At 40.4% G+C, this 11,149-nt stretch overlaps 1 pseudogene; it reads left to right on the top strand.

Annotated features, from left to right (window-relative positions):
* Positions 1–657: 657 nt before the first annotated feature.
* Positions 658–1,166, top strand: LOC109321876 (annotated as a pseudogene).
* The last annotated feature ends 9,983 nt before the right edge of the window (positions 1,167–11,149 follow it).

Below are 11,149 nucleotides of genomic sequence, written 5' to 3'. Positions count from 1 at the left end.
CTCTGAGTTACCTAGGGTTATGCCCAGTGACACCAACAAGATCCCAGTCACATGATTGCCGGGGCCAGGAACAGTCCCCTATGTGATCCCGTTGATCAGACATTGGGAGCTGTGTTCCAGACCCTAGCGATGCCCCAGTGCCTCATCCCAGTGCTCTGCTGTGCCTCAGGATGTGGAATGGGGCAACTGTAAGTCCCCAGACCAATCCCATGAATCAGGGACTGAATCCCAGGCCATGGGGCTGCCCAGAGTCCATCCCAATCTGATCATTAGGATAGGGCAGTGGCTCTGGGATTTTAAATGTGGACCATCTATATAGCTATTTTTTCCATTTTATTCTGCCATAACTTGGCTGAACATGTGGCATATTACAATTTACAATGATTATCACACTATGAATGTAACATCTCTTGGGGCCCTTAGGAAAGTTAAGTTTTTACCCTGGCATTCTTTGAGAAGACAGTTCATGAGCCTTAATTTTAACCAACCCTAAAGAGTCCTTTTAAAAATATATATCTTTCAAAACATTTTCTCAGCTACTCCAGACAAGAGCTACATAACAACTAGTGCAACCCCAGGGAGTTACGTTTCCTCCATTACTGTCATTTAAGAAGTCTACCTTCCTTAAAATATACTGCAGTCCAAGTAGATGGACAGAGCAGAGGTCCAGCTGGTTGGAGTTCTTCCAGAGCATGCTTCTGGCATCTACCATCTCAGACATGGCTACTTCTGACATTCAGGTGAAAGAGCTTGAAAAGTGAACCTCTGGCCAGGCACTTGAGCAGATACTAATCCCTCATTCAAAAGAAGCAGTCCCAGAATTTCCTCTCTCCCCTCCAAAGAAGAAGGATGTCTCCCTGGAAAAAATTCAGAAGAAGTTGGAAGCTGCAGAAGAAAGATGCAACTCTCATGAAGCAGAAGTCTTGAAGCAGCTATCTGAGAAATGAGAGCATGAAAAAGAGACGCTTAAGAAAACAGTTGAAGAAAATAATAATTTCACCATAATGACAGAAGAGAAGCTCATTCACAAAATTAAAGCTAGCAAAGAAAACCAAGAGGCACAAATGGCTGCTAAACTGGAGTGCTTGAAGGAGAAAGACAAGCACACTGAAAAAATGTGAAGGAACAAAGAAGGCAAAAGCATTGGTGTAGCTGAAAATGACTGACTTCATTCTGGAAATTGACTCCTCCCTTAAATGTCCAGAGACTGGACTGGCAAATGTTTTTTCTTTTGTTTTCTTTTCTTTGTTAAGTTTCTAGAAAATTGACAAAGAATTGTAAAGTATATGTTTCACTTTTTCTAAGGTAGTGTCTTTCCCATGTAGCTATCTCATTCCATCCTTTTCTACTGCAGGGCACTTGTGCCTAGGTTGATTGCTAGTACTGGATCAGCTCATAAAACATGCTTATGATGGAATATGTAGTAAAACACATTGAATATCTGTTGCACTTGAAAATCTGGCCAAATTAGCTCTTAATCTCCTCTTGGTTTAATTACATTGATTGAACTTCTTTAGTCTCTCAATCAGGAATGCTTTCTAGACTTAAAGTATTCTTTCAGGTCTGAACACCTGTGAATTTATTTCATAAAGAACAACAGTTTTTGAGCCTTTGTATAGGGAGTGTTTTTCATGGATTTGCATGAATAGGATGATGAACTGGAGCAAACTTCTCAAGATAATGTATTTATTTATTGCTCTTCAATATGCTACTGAATAAGTAATCCCAGCATGGTATCTGTTACAGATACGATCCATTTTCACTAACCTGCAGTTTGTAGACAAAGCAGATAACATCATAGGTTAAGGAGAAGCCAAGAGGATTTATATTATATTTAGCACAGCACAGAAAAAAAGTTGTGAACAAGAGAAGCGACTTTGACTGTACCTATGGGCTCTGATTCTCCAAAGCATGAAGTCTATTAGTTTATTCCATACACATGGGAGCTTTAGCCTAGCATGCCTAGCTAATTGAAGATTTCTCTTTTTTAAAGGAAAATTAAAAAACAAACAAACCGTTGCCCTAGAAACTCATTGCTGGCTGCTGGTCACTTGTCATGTCCTTTATTTCGCTTAGGCTACAAACAGATATCACATTTATACCACGATAAATCTCAAAAAAATTACCAGATAAGGAATAGTAACAGATTATCCTAGGATATTGCAAACTAAGTGTGAACAGTTATACCATGATTGTATCATTGAATCAATATCAGAAAAGCAGCACTGCATTCATCTACTCACTAACCCTTATTAAAAGGATGACGTGCATACATGCCAATCCCAGGATATTTTTGTTCCAGGACAAAAACCCATTTTATCCAGAGACAAATGTAATGTTTGTTCCTAACCTAAATACTTCCTGTAAATCTCTAGCTGCTAGGACAACTACTGAGGGCCAGAAACAGCTACTGCAACAGGTTGCCTTGAGTTGCCTCTCAGACCTGTCCAGTACTTAGCACTCCTCACTTGAAGAAACCACAAGTGGCCTTAAATATACTTTTGCATCTCCTCTTCCCTTCCTTGACCTTGAATTCTGTCATGTGCTCATATGTCTTAGGGTCTAAGCCACAGTAATTATTAGACAGTACAAAATTCCCAGACTCCATACTCTTATGTACTTATTTGAGGAAGGTGAGGGATGAAATGAGCAGCAGCCCCCCTCCCCCCAACTTACTTCTCAAGGTGTTTTGCAAGAGCCCCCTCCTACCCCCCGAATATCCTCTGATGATGATGTTGATCATACAAAATTCTCTCTTAACACGTTGAGAATCAGGGACAGAGGGTGCCAGATAACTGCTAAAAAATATTAGGCAAAATTAATTGATAATCTGTCCTTCCTTTCAAGTAACTGGAATGAGACTACATTTAAGTTACTTCAGGGGCAAATTAATGGGAAAGAAAATACCCGGTCCATCATAAGCCTCTAAACACTCTTATTCCTCTGGATATTTCTAAGGTGAGTTTCTTAAACCCAAGCAAATCTTGCCTTTGTCGTTGTAGCTTGCTTCATATGCAAAGAAGGAATTGGGCTAGATAGATCTTATCTGAGAAAAAGAATAAACAAAACCAATTAGTTTGATTACAATATTTAAGCGTTGCCTGAATGGATTTCATTTTTGTACAACCCTAATGGTCCACCACTTTTACTGCTTTGTGCATCCCAAAGTATGTTGCTCAAAACGAGTTGTGCTGGATTAATTAATAGAGAGCTGTGTTAACTGGAAGCAAATGACTTTTTTATAGCCTTCTTGTGAGCAATTTTTTTCTCTTAGGTTAATTGAAAAAAAATCTCACAAATCTTCAGGCAGGCAAAGAAGATTTTGTTGTACATGGGTGCCACACAAAAGATAAACAGCTACTCAAGTTAGACGTCTATAAAAGATTTTTCTAATGATCTGAGTTCTCTAATGAATGTGGCTTGGGTTGAATGTCTGCATGTTGATTAGCTAGATTGAAGAAATGGTGCCTAACACTGAAAGGAGACCCTTTGAGCAACATAGTATTGAAACAAATTTCATTCAGTCTCATGTTTATATTTCACTAACACTGCTAATATAAAAATCAGAGCATATGTATGAAACAATAGCAACAACCTATAGTTCCTTGTTGTGATTTATTGCATTAGTTATAGTATTGCTTCAGGTGTAATCAGAAATATTTGTCTTTTTGACATCACAGCAATGATATGGAATAGAATATGCTAATGTGCCTATCTTGGTTTATAAAGTGTTATTAGTCTTTTGTTTCTTTCAATCTCTTAATTGGTGACAGTTGTTTAAAGTCATTCATCTCTGTACACATTTATGCAAATATTGGAAGTTATTAACAATAGTGTCAAAAGTCATATTTATCAGTTTTTAGTGAGAAACTTTTTCTACAGTCTGACTCTGCTATTGTTTGGTACACTCTGTCTTCCTCTTAAACTAACCTTACTGGTTTCAAGGAGTAAGAAACTATTCCCTGTGAATAAGCATGACAGACTTGCATTCATCAATTTAAAGCATACTATGCAAAACATATAAAAAATAACTTGCCAACCACATAATGCTTCAGAATACTCACAAATCATTTTTGCACCTAGGATCTGCAGGTAGGTCAGAAGGTCAAAGGTCTGCCCCAGGCTCCCAGATTCATTGAGTGAGTGATATTATAGTATATCATTTTTGTAGGCAACCTCTGGCATGAGTATGGAGTGAACTCATGGCTCTGGAGCTGTAACTAAATCTTTTAACTTGTCTGTATTTTGACCTCTGCACCTTAAGAGTTATTCACCAATGAAACTTTTCCTCCATTATAAAACTTCTATTCTTGAAGGTGTATAAAAAGGGATATGAAAGGGAATGCCAAAGGAAATTAAAATTCATTATAAATATTTAACAATCCATGTTCTGAGGGATTGATTGTGAAACTCTTTTCCACTCTGTGCTCATACTTGGACTCGTCTAGAGGGTGCTCCAGAAAGAGGCTCTTATTCCAAGATATCCCACCGAGGTTGGATCTTGGCAGCAGACGTATCCTCAGTTTTCAGCAAAGTGCAGCATTTAAAGTATGTCAGGTAGCAGAAATTTTTATAAGCACACATTTTTTGGTACCTCTTGGGTGGAACTCCCTATGACCGGCTGTTCTGCCTTCTTCCCCACCCCTTTGGAAGAGTAGCCAGTCAGGGATGCGGTGGGAAGCAAGCTGAGTTCTGCTTTCTTTTACCATGAATCTTTCCTCTGGGAGGAAAGGAAGAGAGAGGGGAAGGAGAAGGGGCAAGATCCCAGTAGCTCTGGGTTGTCCAGCTCTCCTTTCTTTCTGCTTGTTTGAGCTTGTTTTTTTCCTCCTGCCTTCCTGTAGCCCCATCCCTGGCAGAAGTAAACAGAGGCTTCTGCTGCTGCTCCCCGCTGGCTTGAGAAAGTGGGGTGCTGCAGGAAATGCAAAGTGGGGGAAAACTGATTCGGGGACTGTGGAGGATAGAATTGATCTGGACTTCGGAGATGAAATACTTTTTGACCATTGCTCAGCTTTCTCTCCTAATTTTTCTTCTGTCCACAGAAACAAATGTGTCAGCCAAGTATAGTGGTGATTTTAAGTCTGGCACGGTTGAAAATATCAATTAGAGCCAAGGTTCTGTTTTCACTTGAGTTGGTAATCTGCCCACTGTGCAATGAGCTAAAATCACTCCAGTACTGATAATTTCCTAGTTCCATCTCACAACCCCTGCTACATGCCCAGGAGGACAAACAAGTTCTATCAGAGTTCACTGGGAAAAATCAGAGTAGCTCAGCTCACTGCTCCACAAAGAACTACTACAGTCCACATACAGCACTCCTTCACTTAATGTAATTGCTCATACCTCAGCTAGACTGATCTGGATGCACTCACCTCTGCATCAAAGACATGCCTTGAGTGGCAAATCTTCTGCTTGAAGAAAGGCTAGGTGCTCACCCTCTCTAATTCTATTCCACATGCCCATAGTGGGGGAGGTGGGAATTTCTAGACTCTAGGACTAAAGTTAATAGTAAAATCAATGAACAAGAATTACTATAAATGAGTCATACTCATGATACGTCTGACCTACCATGCTGACTATCACATCTAATATTCAGAAGTTAGTGAAGTTTTTGTCTGCCTAGTAATAGGCCCTCTTCACAGGAATCTTAAATAAGAGTAATAATACTATTTAATAAATACTGTTATTGTCTTCCATTTATTTATAGCGTGTTCTGGTATTTTGGTGACTGTTGAGGTATAATTATGTAAAACCATGCATTTGCAATGATAAACTGGTGACCAAGGTTCTCAAAACCAGAACCCTTAATTTACACTAACCATTTATACACATACCTTTGTCTGCTCCGATGCATCAGAAATCCAGAGTGTCAGAGCAGACTCAATTAATCGAGTCTGCTCTGCACGCGAGATGATGCTGTGTCATGTGCAGTTGTATAAACAGCAAAATGCACATCAGCACACAGAAAATGGTGGCAGTGTTCTTTTGAACTAGAACACCTGTTTTAGTTCAAAAGCACACCACTGCCAGTTTCTCAGCACTGATTCTCATTTCACCATTTATACAAATGTATGTGCCGCAGCGCTGGGTGCTTTTAAAAGCACCTGATGCTGTGGTGTAAGCATGTGTACAAACACCCTTAAATTCATACTTGGTCATAAATCACCTGATTTTGTGAAAATTTAGAGTCAGAGTCCCTTAGAGAGAACTCTTTAATTCTAAGCAGTTCATTAGGATTCTTGGAATGCAACAGTGTCTAATTTCAGATATACCAATGTGAAAAAAGAGAAGCAGACCATTCCTGGACAACTGAAATGGCTTGCCCAGTTGAACTGTCTTTTTAAGCACTTTAAAAATCAAATAACAAACAAAATTAAATAAGCTGTGAGAATGGCTTCCAACTTCTGTTCTGTTGTATATGTGATATTCTTGGCAATTTAAATATATAATTTGCATATTAAGAACTAGTTTTTTGTATAAACATAAACTTAATCTCATGATCAATGCATATACATTGTGTCCTGAGCAGTAGTATAACTAAGCAGTGGGGGCAGGGGGAGAAGACATGAGTGGGACACCAGTCCCAGGTTGCCAACTTGGTTGAGAAAGATATAAAAATAGCAGCTGCTGTGCTGCTAGCCAGACTGCTGCCACTGCCAGCAGCCTGGCTGCAGCTGCTGCCCCATATGCTGCTGCTGTCCATGGCTCCCAGCTGTCCAGTTACACTTCTGGTCCAGAGAAATGCTGAGGAAAGACTTCAGAAGGTATAAAACTTAACAGTTGACCTAGTATAGGTTAGAGAATGGGTGCTAGAGAGGATCAAGGCATTGTGAGGTATGTACAGGGGTGAGCGTGGTGAAGAAACCTCTACAGGAACATGAGGTCAATTGGCTGGGAGGCTGCTGGGGTTGTTGGTGGTAAGGGCAAGTATCAGTAGCCTCCTCTTTTGCTTGTTGCCTTTGTAACCTTTTCCATGTCACTGACTCCTGTCTGTTCTTTCCTGGTCCTTGTCCAAAAGGGACATAAGCTAGCGAGATAGTGTCCTAAAAGCCAAAAGTCTTAATGGTTCTGCCTATGTCCTTAGACCAACATGGCTATAACCAAAAACCCCAAAAACTGAATGGACATTTCTGTAACTTTTCACAGGTCTTCTAATTTGCATCAACTGGAATGCAGCCCAAGTACCCCTGCCCTCATTAACTACAATACCCACCCAGCAACAACATCAGTAGCCTATTAAGTTTTGCAGCTTCAGCAAGGATCACAGGCACAGCTCCAAGTGGAATGTACTGTACAGATCAGGGGCATCCAACCTTTTTGAATGTGGGGCCAGATCATGAACTTTTTAGCACCCAGTGGGCCGGCGAGCCATATTCAAAGACCTCACAGGAAGTGGTATCAGATCACCCCTCCCCAAATGAAAGTACAGTGTTTACTTTCATTTCCCATTGCAGCACCTTGGGCCTCAGAAAACAGCTTGGAGGGTCGCATGGTGGCCTGAGGGCTGCACGTTGGACAAGCCTGGTATAGATACACCTGCTTTTGTCCTGCACTTCAGCTGTGTCCTCTTCCCTAACTGTTAGTGGCTTACTAAGAAGGATCTTGTCTTCTGAAAATCCCTTGTCCGATGGCATTAGATATAGCCATCCATCAAATAGATGTGGACTGACTAGACAGAAAAGAACATTGTGTTCATATGAGTTCTATTCCGGTAATCTTCAAATTTCCTCCTCCTGAAGACCAAGCTATATGTAAGAAGCTAGCATGCATCCAATACTTTCCTATGAGCCTGGAACAGAGTTGGTCTTCTAGGAAGCAGGTTGTTAAAATCTTGTGTTTTTTTTAAAATTATTTTTCAGTTATCTAGTAACAGTATTGCATTGAGGGAATAACTCTGGGGCTTTTGATATCTCTAGGACAACTCAGATGACTCTGAATATGAAACAGCAATGAATGATCAATTTAGCTGTGGTAGGCACCACAAAAAATTCTATCTTTCTTCATAGACATTAACATACTGAACTTTTCTAGTTTTACTGTCTTCTTAGTTTGAAACATAGTATTTAATAGAGGGTGCAGCTACATGTGATATTAATGCAATGCAATAAGCTTATTCATGCTGGAGTTTATTGCTCCTGAGCACAGCATTTACATGTGCTCCAAGGACCACAGCACTTTGAGCCAAGGTGGCGGAGCACCAGCTGGCAGAGGGACCGGGGGATCAACCTGCCAGCCCAGAACTGCTCCCCCCCAGCCTGGTGTGCTGTGGTGGGGCTGACTGGGGCATGAGAGTGCTCCAGTGTGGGGCTAGCCAGCAGGCAGCCCTTGCACTGAAGCACCCTCATGTCCCAGCCATCCCCATGAATGTCTACATATGTGTTTCGTCGCACAGAACTACTCCACTGTAGGATAGTACTTGGGTTGGGCAATACTATCCTACAGCAGAGTGAATTAGTTTACTGTAGTCTAATAGCACAGCATGTGTAAACAGTGACACTTTACTGCAGAGCTAATTAGTCAGAGAGGAGGTAAGCCATCACCTGTTTTCTAGATGTTCTGCCAGCTTATGATTCTGTTTTACTATCAGTCCCCTTCCATGCTAGGTTTTTTCCTTTCATTAAATGAATTTACCTACTCAGAGAACTACATGTCAGTTAGTGTTACAGATAATTGAGCAGTTAGGTCTATATTACAATTCTTAGTTCATGCCTCCATCTGGAGAGTACAGGATGTAAAGAACACTTTTGCTCTCTGCTGTGCATAGCAACACAGACTGCAGCAAGAAGAACAGCTGATGCTTGGGTCCTCATTTCTCAACTGGCCAGAAAATGGATGAAACCTTGGTTTGCCCACTCCCTCAATACACTGAATGGTCACAGATGGCAAAGTAATAATCTGTATTAGGTTGTGATCTGATACAGCTTCTTTCTTCCTTGGAGCAAGGGAGAAGTAGGGACCAACAGGCAGCTGAGTATTGGTTTCTCCAGAAGAGAATCTAAGTGGGAAAATGTTGCAAAGCCAGCAGTGTCAACTTTCCTGGCTGGAGGAGAGATGAAGATTAATTAATCTTTGGTCCCCAGGGATAAATCCAGGATTTGTACAGCCTGATTCTGCTTAACATTAAATAGAGACAGCCTGTATGTTTCATAGTTTTTGCAAGTCATGTTCATTGCCTAATACTTTGGAGAAATTAATTCAGATAAATGTATTTCTGTATGCCTGTTATGCTGCCAAGGTCAGTGACCCTTCCATGGCAATGTGTCAAGTAAGAGAATGTTGCTGATGGAAGGAAAGCTGTTCAGGACCAGCTGGAGATAAAAATCATTAATAATAAAAAGAGGATATGTAAGTGGCCTGTTTGGGTTAGTTCTTCCAGTTTTTATACTTTGTATCTTTGTCAGGTTTTCCCAGATGCCTCAAGAGAAGAGAGTAAAGAGACCAGCTGTGTATTCAAAGTCCGCATGTTCTAATCCACAGTTCGGTACAGGAGTGAATACAACTATGCCTAGATTTTCTGTTTAATAGGTCAGATCATGCAACTTTTTATATAGTCACTTTGTACTGCCTTGTCAGAACAAAGGGGGTTGCACAACTGGCTTACTTGAATTCCTATGGATCCCTCCATGTAGAGGATCCCCTTGGTGGTGTGAAATAATGAAATTTCTCAGGGTATAATAGGTTTCTTTTGTTCTGTAGTGATCCTATCTCCTGTAGCAGTCCCTTGGAGAGAATCCTTGTGAAACAGCAAGTTAGTGCTTTGAGGTTAAAAATGTTCTGCCAGCAAGACTGAATAACATGTTATGGTTTTAAATGTGACAATCTTCTGTCTTTCAAGTGTATATGGAGACAAAAAAGAGGCAATAGCACTGCACACATGAGGTCCTCGCCTTCACTCACCTCATAGTACAAAGATCAGAAGGTTTTAAAGTCCCATATAATCATAACATATTGGCACCATGCTAATAGCAAAGTGGAAGGAATAGGAATAAGGTAGTTTGGTATAATTCTGCTTATTTATGCACCTAATGCATATTAATAGAATGTTGCATTTAAAAGAACAAAATAGATTTAGGATGAACATAATTATAATTAGCTGTGAAACAAAGCAGATCCTATACAAATATTAATCAGGCTTATTTTTTGTAAAGAGTCTTTCAAAGTTTCTTTCTTGGAAGTTTTTTTGGAGGGGATTGATCCTGCAAAACACTCAAATGATTATGGATTATTTGCATGAGCAAATATATGCAGGATGCTCTTAATTAGGATAACTGCTAGCATCTTTCTTCCTGTCAGTATTCTTCATGCTGCTCAAGCCACTGTGCTTGCCTGCAGCATAGAATTGAAAAAAGAAAGCTTGCTTTAAATTCTAAAATGGGTTGTGTTGCAAAGTTAAAGAATTGTTTGGAAACGCAGGTTTTCAGTTGAAGGAGGACATATCATTGGATGAAGTGACATTTCCAAGTTTCTCTCTAACAGATGGGAACTATACCATCCTCCAAACTTCCAGCTTTTGGAGGGGTTTTTTTATTTCTTAGATCTGAAAAAAACAAATACTACTTTAACGTTTCTCAGCCAATATTCTGGTTTTGGTACAGACAAACAGAATTTATACACAGATAAGTTAAAAAATACATCTCCTTGATAAACAATTTTGTTTTACAGTAACTTATACAATATCTCAACAAGCAAAACAGAACAACTAAAATAATGGGGTTTTTTTAGGGCTGTTTTTTTTTATAACTTAGATCAACCTGTCAGAGAAACTGCTCTTAGAACCTGATAGATTTCATTATCCAACACAGGGTGTCAAGGGCTCACACCAAGGCTAATGCCCTTGACTTCAGAAGGGCCAACTTCAATGAGCTTAGGAGACTAGTGGGGGAGGCACTGGGGGCCCAGAAGTAGAGGAGATGGGAGTCCATGAGGGATGGTCATACCTTAAGGGGGCGATCCTCCAGGCCCAAAGGATAACAGTCCCTGAGAGAAGTAAGGGGGGTAAGAGTGCTCAGAAACACCTTTGGCTGAACAAGGGCATTCAGCAATGCCTGAGGACTAAAAGGGGGGTGTACAACCAGTGGAAGGAGGAGCTGTCACCAAGGAGGAGTACTCCTCCTTGGCCCATGAGTGTAGGAGGTCTATTAGGAAGGCCAAG

This window comes from Crocodylus porosus, unplaced genomic scaffold, assembly GCF_001723895.1.
Source record: "Crocodylus porosus isolate Cpor-Errol unplaced genomic scaffold, CroPor_comp1, whole genome shotgun sequence".
Classification (NCBI taxonomy): Eukaryota; Metazoa; Chordata; order Crocodylia; family Crocodylidae; genus Crocodylus; species Crocodylus porosus.
This window is presented reverse-complemented; position numbering and strand designations above follow the sequence as displayed.